Source organism: Athene noctua, chromosome 2, assembly GCF_965140245.1.
Source record: "Athene noctua chromosome 2, bAthNoc1.hap1.1, whole genome shotgun sequence".
Lineage (NCBI taxonomy): Eukaryota > Metazoa > Chordata > Aves > Strigiformes > Strigidae > Athene > Athene noctua.
Window position 1 is genome coordinate 109112773 of NC_134038.1, and position 12726 is coordinate 109125498.

The window sequence follows — 12726 nt, forward strand, 5'->3', positions numbered from 1 at the left end:
CCTAGAACTTCTACACCCCACATGCTCCAAAAATGGGGAAGATCTCAAAGGGATCTCTTCCCTTGTTCTGGTCTGGCACTTCTCAATGGCTTAACCTGTTGCTGGCTGTGCGAGTCCGTGGGGCAGTGAGGTCCAGAGTTCATCTTTCAGTAACATGCATGATACAGTTCACACCTCAGGCTCATGTTTTTGGCAGATCTTTTGCTTCAGTGAGGTTCAAGTCACATTTTCAAGTTTCTCCCCACAGTGCGAATTGCAGTTTTATTCTGAAATGAGACTCAGGAGTCTGATGTAGTATTACATTATAGGGTTCAACACAGGAGCAATACTCTGCTATAGATATTTTGGGAATGGCAGAGGAAAGAAGTGACCTTGTCAGGAAGTTGTTTTAAGGAAACGGTACTAAAACATGTAAGGCAATGACAGCACTTCCATTGATAACCAACTGTAGAGCAACCTCAACAGCATGTACTTGTTCAACACCAGCTGTTCTCCTGCTATAGTATTAACAAAGCACAGCACAGTGACATGGGGGGCTGCTACCCCCTATATGTGTTATAAGCTATTGACTGTTTTAATGTTTCACTGGGTCAGCTATCTTATATTGCGCACTGTTTGCTGGAATTGATCACACGATCAAAATGTTTAATTAAAATGGAGAATGACAAATCTTCCTTTCACACAACTATGTTTGCCAATCATGGGCAAAAGTAACTGCTATTATGGTCTTGATGTAGGCTGCTCCACTGATGCTGGGGGAATGGGAGAGACGCTGCAAATAGCCCCTCCTGGCTGCTCAGGTGCAGGTGCGAAATACAACTTTCATTTACCCTACCTCATTTATCTAAGGACAAAGATATCACTCAATTTGAATACTTTCTTTACAGAAGTATTTCTTTCCTCTGTTCCTCCCTGAAGTTTCTGGTGACATTACTGAGTGAGTTTTTCAGGAAAAAGGCAGCTGGTGAATGTTCAGGTTCGTATGGCAATTAGTTCCCTCTTCCATTGAGGCTACAGCACAGTAGCAAGAAAAACTGTAGTGGTACCCACCATTATCCAGAAGTTAATTTCAGCTGCTAATTCGTTTTTCATTTGTCTGGGAAACTTTTACCCATTTTTCAATTCCTCAAGCAATTCCTGAGTTAAGCCCCCAGCTGGTGTAATTGGATTGATGGTATTGAGCCCATTTATACAAGCTGAGGAGCTCGTCTGCTAAAATCCTTATGAACTAAACCAAAGTTATGGGGCTTTGGGATTTTGGGGTTTGTTGGGTTTTGGGGTTTTTTTTGGTCAGTCACGAGACAAGGTAACATGAAATTTATATATTAGAAACAATCCAGAACTACTTTTTCCCGTTTTGACTAAGCCAGACTTGTGTGCATTACCAAGCCTCTTGGCAAATGCTATTTTTTCCTCTATCATTTAAATTCTGCAAAATTCCTCAAAAATCCCTTTTTCATTTACTTGTGCAAGCCTTAGCGGCCCATTAGCTGACATCAAACCCAACATGTCCTCCAAACAACATCTCTTCAGACAAATAAACTTATCACAGAGAAGTTCACTGCGCACAATCCCTGTTCCTGTGGTCTCTTTTTAGAGTGCATCTTCAGTCACTGCTCTTTGCTCAGGAGGACACTGTTTCAACCTTTCTCTCAAGCTGAGAAAAATCTAAAGTATGGTGGCTCTTACAGACAGCAAAATGACAGAAAAATCTTTAGGAAGTAGTCACTGTTCAGGCAGTGGCTATTTTTTACGTGGGGTCTTCTGGTTATGCTTATAGCAAGATCTTACTAGTTCCAGGAGAACTGGTCTGCTTAGCACCTCTGTTGAAGGAACTTGTTGGTGTTTAGGTTTGTTAAATGAAGCAAAAAAATGACAACAACAAATCCTCTCCAAACAAACCACTTAAAACCCCCATATAAGTGTGTGTGTATATATACCTATCTAAATTAGAACACAATTCAATAAAAATAATGCTGAGATTTCTGGGTGACTTTCTTCAAGGTATAGAAAGCAAGTGGGAGGACTGGGACTGGGTGCCTTTACATCTCACTTCTTACAAGTCAGTTCAGGCAGGAAGAACCCATAGAAGAGATGTCACATAAACCAAATACATAAATATACAAGGTAAAACCAACACAAGTTACCAATAATACAGTACAACCTCAGTTCTAGGCTCATGACACAGTCAATGTAGGGGAGAAAGGCATCTCCAGAGCTTGATGGATCTTATCTGTCTAGGGATGAGCAATCACATCTCTCCACTGACTCTCTAGAGGGGAAACATGACTTAATCAGACTTAGATTTAGGTCTAACTTTTAGACACCTTAATGAGAGCACATGAATCCCACTACAACTCACACAACACCGGAAAAAATATGCAGATCTCATAACTGTAAAGCACCAACCTCTGGCAGGTTTGCTGGACAGTCACAATTTTGAGAGAAAGTCTTGGACTCTGCAGTAAGCTCAAGTCTGCTTAGTTTAGTGAGTACCCTCCTTCATTTCAGTCTGAGTTTCTTGTGTTACATTAAAGTCCTAAACCAGTTATGGCTTCTGTATCTAATGAGGTAATAGGGCTGAGATAGATATTTGTGCTGTATTTCTTAGAGAATTCCTTACTGGGGATATTATTTGATCCAGGTTTTCGAAGCATGTGGACTTGGAGAGTTCATCCTGCTTGTTTGTTTGGTTTTTTGAAGAAATGACTGCTTTTGTTTGCTTCTCCATTTGTACAGGCTGGGGTTTATAGCTACACTTCTCTTTGTGTCAGATACTAAACTTGGGGTGTGAAGTAAGACTGTAGAGTGGTGGGATGTTCTCGGGGAGAGACCAACACCAGTGAGTTACTGGTGTCAGTGTGTTGTACAAAAATAATAAAACACTGATCCCATTTGTAAGAAAAGTGGGTGCCTGCCTTTTACATGTATTTATACTTCAACTATTCTTTTACCTCAAATCATCCATTTAAACCAGCTTTTGTGTTGTTTTTCTCTTCTGATATGAACATGAGTACAGAAAAAGGCAAGTGAAAATCCATGAGAAAAAGCAAAATATGAAAAGTAGTAGGCAGTGGGAAGTCCTTCTCCAGCATCCATCCTTTCTGTCAGATTCCCAAATGCCTACAAAGAGAAGCCACTCTTGAACACATCCAACTCTTTTGGAGACCGAAGTAAATTGTTAGAATTATGTGTTATTGTCTGCGGGTGGCTGTGTTTGTGTTGAGGACAGCAATTCCCTTCAAAATACCTGGCAGAAACCCCAGTTCTGTCCCATTTAAAGTCACCCCTAAATCAATGCTTGAAAATAGATGAAAGAATAAATTAAAAAAAAATAAAAAAAACCTCTCTGAGAGAGCACTCAGAACTCTACAGAGAGGGAAAAAAAAAAAAAAAAAAAAAGGGCTTTGCTTGATGCTGAGGAGAGCATTCAATATCCAGCAGGGGTCTGACCCTGCACTCGGGGGGGGTCAGCTTGGAAAGCAAAATGTGGTTGTTCAATGTGTGCATTGATGTGCTTTAATGCTAAATTTCCAGTCAAGGACAGTACGGTTCTTAAAGGCTCTATTTGTCAGAGGTAGGATATTGCATTAAGGATGAAGTATGAAAAGCTGAGAGCCTTGAGCAATTATAGCTTTGTTTAAAATCTCCAAATAGGCAAACCACAAGGATTCAAAGGATTCCTTGATTTTTAACAGGGCAAATTTTCAGATGCTTTCAGGACCCAGTGACTTCACTGTAGTTTATCCCAGCAGGTAATCGGGCTTGTTGCATTAGCAGCCAGATCCTGGTTGAATGCTACCTTCCTCTTGCCCTTTCTTGTTACTGTGAGTGACAGGCTGGTTTATTACATTAGGGTTACAGGTGATTTATGCTGGAGGGTGCTCTTGCAGAGACTCTAAGTTTGTCTCAGATCTAGTATGGTTTAAAAACTGCTTGTTGGGGAAAGGAAGATGAGGAGGACATCAGTGATGGAACCTGATGGAAGTTTCAAGTTGGAAGTGGGAGGAAACAGGGTAGGAGTAAGAAATTTTCATGCTGTGCTGCAAACAGGCAGACAAAGGAGAAGAGAAAACCCAAAGAGATTTGTGAGAGCTAGTGCTTGGCTCTTCACTTGGGTAGAAGAGGCAGCTGGTGGAAATATTTACTAATTATTTCTGATTGTGTAACATTCACTCAAAGGTGAAGGGTGGAGGTCTGCACATGAAAGCATATCCTGGTCTTCGGTCTTGTTGGTGCCTACTGTATTCCCCAAGTAGGGAACAGATCAGCCCAACACAACCACCAGTTTGTCAGTGCCTGTTTGTCATTGAATTCTTTTCTATTAACAACCTTCCACCTAAGTTTTTGCTGACCACCCATCTTCCTTGTGCCTTCATCTCACCAGGAGGATGAGTACTACCGCTCATGCTAGCAGTCCCTGAGGGCAACAGGGCTTGGACAATTTGCCAATGTACATGCAGTATCAGAGTAAGCGTTTTAGACTGAAGGAGCTTGAGGACAGGCCCCATATCCACCTAGAGCTCCTTAGGCTTCTCAGCTTGAAGATACTGAAAAACCTACTAACGACAGTTTCTGAATTCGGTCATGTCTTCCTCTTTTCAGACAGAAAAACTGTTGTCAACATCTCTGTGCTGTTGCAGTAGACTTGGGTTGGAAATTGATGGAGAAGTAGGTATACTAGGGAAAAATGACCAGAAATAAATAATCTGGTGGACTGGAGATTTTTGCAAGCAAAACAACATGGCCAGTCAAAGCCCTGTAGCCTGCAAACCCAGGCCCCTGGGTTTGCAACTTAGTAAGTATAAGGATGAAAACTCAGTGAGGAGCACCAGAGAAAGGATAGTGAAGGACAAAGATGATGTAGAAACCTTACACAAAACCCTACATGAAAACGAACAGGAGGATAGCTTAGTTTAATTTCCCTCAGATTTATCAAGCTTTTATCAGAAATTCTGAGTCACTTAATCTCTTGTAACCACAATTTGCCTGAGACTTGGCCTATGCGAGCATCAAGAGTCCTAGAACAGCCCTAAGGAAGTCCACAGGATTATTTCTGGCTGAAAGACATTGTGGTCTTTATTGCTTAGATATACTTAGATATTTCTACCCCAAGAGCTTTCTAGAAACTGAAATGGCAGTGTCTGAATACACACTAATAGGCATTACAATTAATTACAAGATTCAAATTAAAAAAAAAAAAAAGGAAATGGCTCATGATTTGTGTAAAATATTAAGTAAATGTAGTGGAAGGAAGCTTGACTTTAATTAGTGATAAAATGGAGAAGGGAGGGAGTGACAGACTGCAATAAAATAAAGAAGAGGGATTGGGGTACAAAATGCAGAAAATTACTATATCACTTTGAATTTCCCTCCAGTCCTTGTGGGAGTCTTCTCATTAGGTGTGCCTCCGTGATGTACCAGAAGGCACATTTCTAACTGCAGATTTGAAAGTAATGTTTGACCAAAGTCAGCTTTCTCTGACTCTGTTAGAGATTTTTTTTTGATGTCTTTAACACAACGAAGTGCAAAGGACAAGCCAGTATTAGTTTCAGCCTGGAAACGGCAGTGAGATACCTTGGAGATCCTCTGCATAATGCACAAGGGACGGCTCCAGATGCAAAAGTAAGGCACTGATTTGCTCAAAGTGCCTGTGCAAGGAAACAAAAGCACAGAGCAAATGTGATTTGCCACAAATAAGAAGTAATTTTACATCAGGTGTGGTTGATCTTGCAGTGTCTATAATGCATCAGCATTTCTAGATGCTTTAGATTCTGTGTGGAATTTTTTTCTAGAAATGGTTAATCTTTCTTTGGTCTGCTTTGAAACCCTTCTCTATAGAAATTACAGCCAAAACTCCCACAGAACTTGGAAAATTTTAGATTTTACCCTGATAAAACATCTTCTGGGGCATCCAAAGTCCAGCTGTGCCTAAGAGCTCTCTTGGTTCCTTCCATGGGCTAAGTCTTGCTGTTCCTTAAAGCCACTGAAGAGTTGGCAGTATCCTCTGCTAGACAGGTCACAGGGGTAAAGCAACTTTGGTGTCATGAGTTGGTGCCTTTGACCCAAAAAGGAGGGAACATATTTATATTTCTCAGTCACCTTGCAAAGGCTCAATGTCTGATCGCTCCCTTTTAGGCTTTACCTAACCTGGGAAAGGGGGGTTTGGATAACTTTTTGAATGAAGTTAGCAGGAGAGAGTTCATGTGAGGTGAAGGCTTTTCTCAACATTCTGGATGCCAGAAATTCATCCAGGCTGTGGTTTGTTATGATGCAGGGAACACAGGAGGAACAGAAAACTTTGCTGGAAACCCAAGCTCTGCCTTTCTGACACTGCTAATCACTAAACCCCATGTAAACACTTTCCCTACTCAGTAAAGCAGTGTTTCTCTGCTCTCTGAACTGCCTAATCACCAAATATTTGTGTTGTCCACAGGCAGCGAGAGCATGGTAATGGGACATAATTCAGCTCAGCACAGCATAACCTTCATTCCCTTCTAAATTAAAATGCAGCTGTATTCTGGTGTGACATAAAGTGGCCTAATTTGGGGGGGGATGGGGGTGGTGGTGGTGAGCCATTTCAGGGAGATCACCTAAATTTTACTTTAATGATGTGAGCTGTTCTGTGTCTACTGAAGCACTGAATGCTTTTTTCACACTTGGACATGTTCATTGACAGAGGCACTGCCTGCCTGTAATTTTTTTTTCCCCATTAAATTAGATTAGCTCACTTTAGGATTATATCTTCGAGTCTGATTGAACAAATGTAGCAATTTAGCCAGGCGTTACAGGATTTCCCCATGGATGCTTGATGAGAGATGCTCCATGAGGATGATACACTTAATTAGAAGACAGAAGCTGGAGACTGATACAGATGTACCCTGGCACAGCAGCTGGGTTTATGTCAGGGTCTCTTTGATTATTGAAATTGAAGTGGGGGATGAGGAGAAATCAGGGCTCTTATCAGAGAGGAAAGAACAAGCCCAGATCCCAGCCAGCATTATACAATGAAGCTTTAGCACCATTTCTGGTGCGACCCAGCGACGGGTTCAGTCCTGGTGTAAATAGTGACTTTATGCTTTCCATAGCACAGAGGTGGGGATGCTCCATTCACTCACAGTGGGGCTGAAAGCCAGCAGGGAAGGGAGCTTGTGGGGGATCCTCATTGAAAGAGGGTCAATATGGGATGTCCCAAATCCTTTTTGCTCGTTTAATAAATGAGCAACATGTTGGTGATGTCCTGAATCTGATGCCCTTTCTTCATCCCAGGCACCCTGAATCTCCCGTCATTTTTAGACAGGAAAACCCTTGTCTTGTTATCTCTCGTTTCAAAGGGAATTATAGCAAAGAGCAGTATTTCTCTTTCCCGGTAGAGGGAAGTATTGGCTAAACTGAGATTTGTGTACACCAGCCTCGTGGCACCTCGTGCTAAAGCAGCTTCTCACGCCACTTATCCCAGGTAGTAAAAGGCTTTATAGAAAGCTGGGGTCTCTGGAAATCAAAAGCACTCCACTGAGCACCAGCAGGGTGGGAGGGCAGGGAAAAAACCTTTCAAATTTTGAAGAAAAATACTTTTCTTTTTCCTTTTTGCCAAATGCAGTTTTGCAAGAAAAATATTTCTAAAGAAGCGTGGGGTTTTTTTAAGAAAAAACAATTAATGTGTTTTAATCTAAAACTGTTCTCCGAACACGCACATTTTCAAGAACTGCACACTTTTTAATTTCTTTGTTTCCTTAAAAAAGGCAGCAACAAATGTGTAGGGATATGGAATGAAAGAAAGGCTTTATAAGTATCTTGGGAGAATAAATGACTCTTTGCAACCAGTGCTGCTGTCTATAATCCCTTTAAGAAAGCAGTGATTGCTTTGTGGGGAGAAAGGTATCTTTTTGGAGAGAAGTGAATAGAAAGATGACATCAACTGATCTCCCGCATAGTATTTGTTTTGCTGCTGGTACTTGCTTCCATCTGACATGCTCATTTATTGGGTTTCAGCTGACTCGTCTGAACTTTTTCAGACATTCGGTAAGCCAGCATTACCTGCATATTTCTTGTAGAGAGGAAGATTTTGGCAAGGCAACACAGGTTTAATCAATTTTCTTCTCTGATCAGTCTGTCTATAGGGTTCCAATTAGCGTGGTTTCTTTATGATTAGTGTTTGCATTATGAGTTGCTCCTGTGCCAAGCATGCTCCCCACTTGCTGAGTGAGTTTGATGCTGCACAGATCCAGAACCTACCCCTGAAACACTGCCTTTAGTGTATGCTCCTGGGTTACATTTCTGTATTCTGAAGCTATGCTCAAAGGGAGGTAATTTAGAAACAAGGAGCCAAATAATGTGTACATATTTGAACTGAAAACTGGGGAAAGGGACAGTTTTCTGGTCTGTGAGTTGAACTAGCAGGTAGGAAATCGGGCAACCATCTCAGTCCTGCTCCTGGCATGGAATAAATTTGACAGATAGCTTTCTCCTCCTGTTTTACTTCCTACCTTTTATTCATCTTTTTTATTTCCTTTGTAAATATTGCTCTGTTTTTTCTATAAGATGGGTTCAGACTGAGCTGATTTCATTATCACAGGAGTGGGGATTTGCTAGTATTAGGAATAATTTCTCAGTTTCTAAAGATAGATGAAACAGGTCTTCCTAGTGCTTCATCAGAGTAACAGTGTTTCCTCCCTCTGTAAAAAAAAACAACAATAGAGTTGAAAATTTACAGTAGCATTATCTATTACAGACAGCAAAAAGAGACAAGAAACGGTTAGTTCAGGACCAGTGGATGGGACATTAAGTGAAAGCTGATGACTTTCCCCTCCTTTCCCTGGCTGTGACACTAAATCTGTGACACTGAGACCCTCTGGATTCCCCAGTCCACTCCCACTTAATTTTTGTGATCAACCCTGAAACCGTTACTAATGAGGACTGAGGAAGGAGGGAGGACAGAGATGATGACCTTCATTCATGAATGGTGAGTGGAGCAAAAACTGGCTAGAAGAGACTAAAATATTTACTTTTAGCTGCCAAGGCCCCTTCCATATGAAATTCCTGATTTTAAGCGAAAGCTCCATCAATGTCTGTGTAATATCAACTTGCAGAGGCAAACTCTGGTCTGTTAAAGCACAGGCGAGGATATACCAACTCAAAAACTCACTCAAATGCATATACATGTAAATCAGCCCCAAAACATATGTCTTCATCTGTGGTCAGCACAGAGAGCGCTATGCCACAGCCAAGGCAGTCTGTTAATTAACTCCTCCTCTGCAGGAAGAAGCAATAGATTCCTTCTCCTCTCTCTGCCAAGTCAAGCTCCCCCATAAAGGTACTGGTAGTATTTTTTAGCTGGTTGGGTGGTTTGGGAGAAGAAGCACCATTTTCAGAAATGATGTAGGGCATGGCTCTGTGGTAGGAGTCTGTGTGGGTCTGAGCACCCCCATAGTGATGATGGACTCGCTGTCCCAGAGCTGGGGGTCTTTCTGGGTGCTGAGACAATCTGCATGGTGGGGCCATGCTACAGCCATCCCAGCTTAGAGGATTTCCACTGGGACTGTGTTGCTGCAATGAGCAGCGTAACCCCAACCTGCTGGGCCTCAGGCCAGCAGCAATCCCTACATGGCATTTCTGCTCTGGTGTAAATTCCTTTTTCTGGTTGAACTTAAAAGACTATTGAAAAGTCATTAAACTCTGCTGAAAAAAAACCCGTTCCTCTTGTAAGGCAAGAAATGTCGTGCTGAGATGTGTGGCACAGTGGTAGGGGTTCAACAGTAGGGGTTGAGCTGGGACAATTCACAGTTTGCCTTTCTGGTGTTGAAGACATGCCCGTCCTCTGTTCACTTTGAGTCCTTGTGAAAACCTTCTTGCACAGCCACCATCCAGCTTCACATTGAGTGATTAAATCCAAGAATCTGTCTTCTCTTATCTCCTACCTTGCACAAGGTTCTGTGCCTCTGCACTGCTCTAGGCTTTCACAGGCTGTTTTCCCACCAGGGAGCTCATGTCCATCCTCTGCCTTTCCTAGTCTTCATTACCCTCTATCTCCCTTAATTTGTAGTTTTTGTTTTCCGGTTTCTGACCTCTACCCCTTCTTCTTAGCTCCCTCTCTCCTCCTCTTCCTCACCCAGCTCTTCCCTATGATACACTTAAGTTGCTGCTTTTCCAGTTCTGAGTCTTTGTATATTTTGAATCCCTCACTTGATAATTTCCTTGAGCATAAACTTGTTCTTGAATGGAGACCTGCTCTCCATCCACCTTCTTGGGGCTACTGCTGCAGGTTTTGGGCTCTTCCGTAGTCTCCTCAGCTTTTCCCTACATGATGCACTCCTTTCCCAGCACTTGCTTTCTTTGCTTGCAACCCAACCCTGAACTGCTTTCACAGGAGTGTTTATTACAGCTCCAGACTCTTTCTGGAGTGGTAGCAGCCACTTTGCAGCCCTGCAAAAGCCAGTAAAGTGATGACAGTCTCCCCTGTATACCCTGTTTTACCTTGCTCAGTATTCTGAGGTCTTTCTGCAGTTCTTTTGAAGTTTTACCACCCTGAATATTTCAATATTGCCAGCAAACTCTTGCCACCTGTCTTTCCACCTATGAGCATCCATCTGTGACCTTCCCAGTCATTGCTGGGCAGCTTATTTTCAGTAAAAGCAGCTGTTCCTTCTCACTGGAGTTGCTGCCCTGTAAGCATGACCCAGGCATCTGTTCCTTAAGGCCTGAGGCACTTGGGGTGGGCAGCTGCAGGAGGCATTGTGTTTGGTTGTCAGTGGGGTGATCAGAGGGCCCAGCTTTGGCACTGTTCACACCTGCCCACTTCCCCTGTGTGCTGGGGACCCCTTGCTCTGTCCTGCTCCCTGACGCCTCTCCTCTCCCCTGTGCACCCTTTACCCTGGTTGAACCCTGTCTCCAAGTCTCCCGTGACAAACCCCAGCTTCCACTGCAGCTCCATCCCCCTTCTTCCCCACTCCCCCCTTTCTCCCCAGTCGTTTTCGCCCTACCTTGCTCCCTAGCCCTTCCTCATCCTCTCTCCTGCCTTCTTATCCATCCTCCTCTTCCTTATCTCTCCCTTCTTCCCAGCCCTCCCGATCCCTCCTTCCTCCCCTCCTTCTTTCCCACAATTTATCCTTCCTCCCCCCTGCCTATCCTTCCTCCCCATCCTTCCCCCATCTTCCTCCCCATGCCCATCCTTTCTTCCTGCCTCTTCTTCCCCCCCGCTTTTTCGCTCCCCATTCTTCCTCGCCTCTCCTCCCCCAGCGCCTCTTCCCATACCTCCCTCCTCCTCCTCCTCCTCCTCCTCCCCCCCGCCTCCCCACTCCCGCCTCCTCCCCCCTTCTCCACCGGCGGCAGGGGGCGCTGCGGGCCCGGCCCGGCTCAGCTGGGCTCGGCTCTGCTGGGCTGGGATCGGCGGGGAGGGGCGGTGCGGGCGGTGCCTCCCTCCCTCCCGCCCCCCCCCGCCCCGCCGCCCGGCCGGGGCTGCGCTCCCGCGGCAGCCGCGCAGTCGGCGCGGCGGCTCCGAGCCATGCGCCCTCCGCGCCGGGCGGGCAGCGCGCTCCGCGCCCAGCAGCCGGGCCCTTCCCGCGGGACGGTACCGCTCGGGGACTAAAACTCTGTGGATACAATGAAGTGGCTCTGGGATCTCTTGGTTTAGCAGGAAAAATTAAATAAACCAATGTAAGTTTCTCTTTTTTGTTTGCTTGTTAATAAAATAATAAAATAAAATAAAATAAAAAGGAAAAAGAAAAAAGGAGAAAAAAAAGGAAACCAAAGAGACGTCCGGTTCCGAGCGTGTCGTGGAGGAGGAATTGGTAGTGCCAGGATTTCCCTTTCCCCAAACTTTCCCCTCGAGGCAGGAGGAGCGGTGGCCCCGGCACCGCGGCCGTCCCGTCCGGGCAGGGTGGTGGAAAGGCTACCGGGGCTGGAGGAGAGAGAAGTTGGCTCAGCAAAGCTTGCGCCGGGGTGTAAAAGTGGAGGAGATGGATAGATAGATAGATAGATAGATAGATAGATAGATAGATAGATAGATATTTTGCTGTTGAAGGGTAACTCTGGTGGGGAATCGGTCTAATTTCTGTCTCACTTCCGCACCCAGAAGTGCTGGAAAGAAATAGCAACACAGAAAACACTCTGCAAATTGTTCGGTTAATGTCATGTGGCGTCAGATGTGTTGGAGTGGAAATTTAGTGGCACGTTTTGAAGGAAAGAAATGAGCTAGAATGGGTATTTCTGCATTGGCAGGGAAAATGTATCATTCTCCTCTATCGTGAGAATATTACTGGTATTACTTGTTGTAAGAACTGACATATTCTAAGTATATATCTTAATGGCACCACTCACCTCGAAGCTATTTGTAGACTACCTCTGCTTTAAACATTTGAAGTTTTTACTGGCACAAATTAAAAACTGGACTTGGCTTATGCAAATAAAAGGAAGTCTGTGCTGCACTCTGGCAAGGTGATCATGATTCTATCGAGGCAGCCCCGAGGGGAACAGTGACATACTGGGAGCACTACAAGAGAGAATGAAAGCTGAATCAAAGCAAAACTTATGCAACCAAATTGTGGCTGCAATGGGAATAAACCAGACTTTATTTTATTTTTTCCTGGAGATTTGGGTGGGGAAGCGGAGATGAGCTTCTAGAAAGTGAAGAAACACACAAACCATGCACACCTATGGCAACAGGTCTTGTTTTGTCTGGAAATGATAAGCTGAGCTTTGTGAGTGTTTGAGACGAGTATTTCCAGTTGT

At 44.0% G+C, this 12726-nt stretch overlaps 1 protein-coding gene across 2 annotated transcripts in view; it reads left to right on the top strand.

Annotated features, from left to right (window-relative positions):
* Nucleotides 1-11467: 11467 nt before the first annotated feature.
* LOC141957814 (sodium channel protein type 5 subunit alpha-like) overlaps nucleotides 11468-12726 on the top strand; it is a 225414-nt gene continuing 224155 nt past the window's right edge. For both annotated transcript variants that reach the window (XM_074899871.1, XM_074899870.1), the window contains exon 1: nucleotides 11468-11652. The gene's annotated coding sequence lies outside the window, so the exon portion shown is untranslated. The remainder of the gene's footprint in view (nucleotides 11653-12726) is intronic.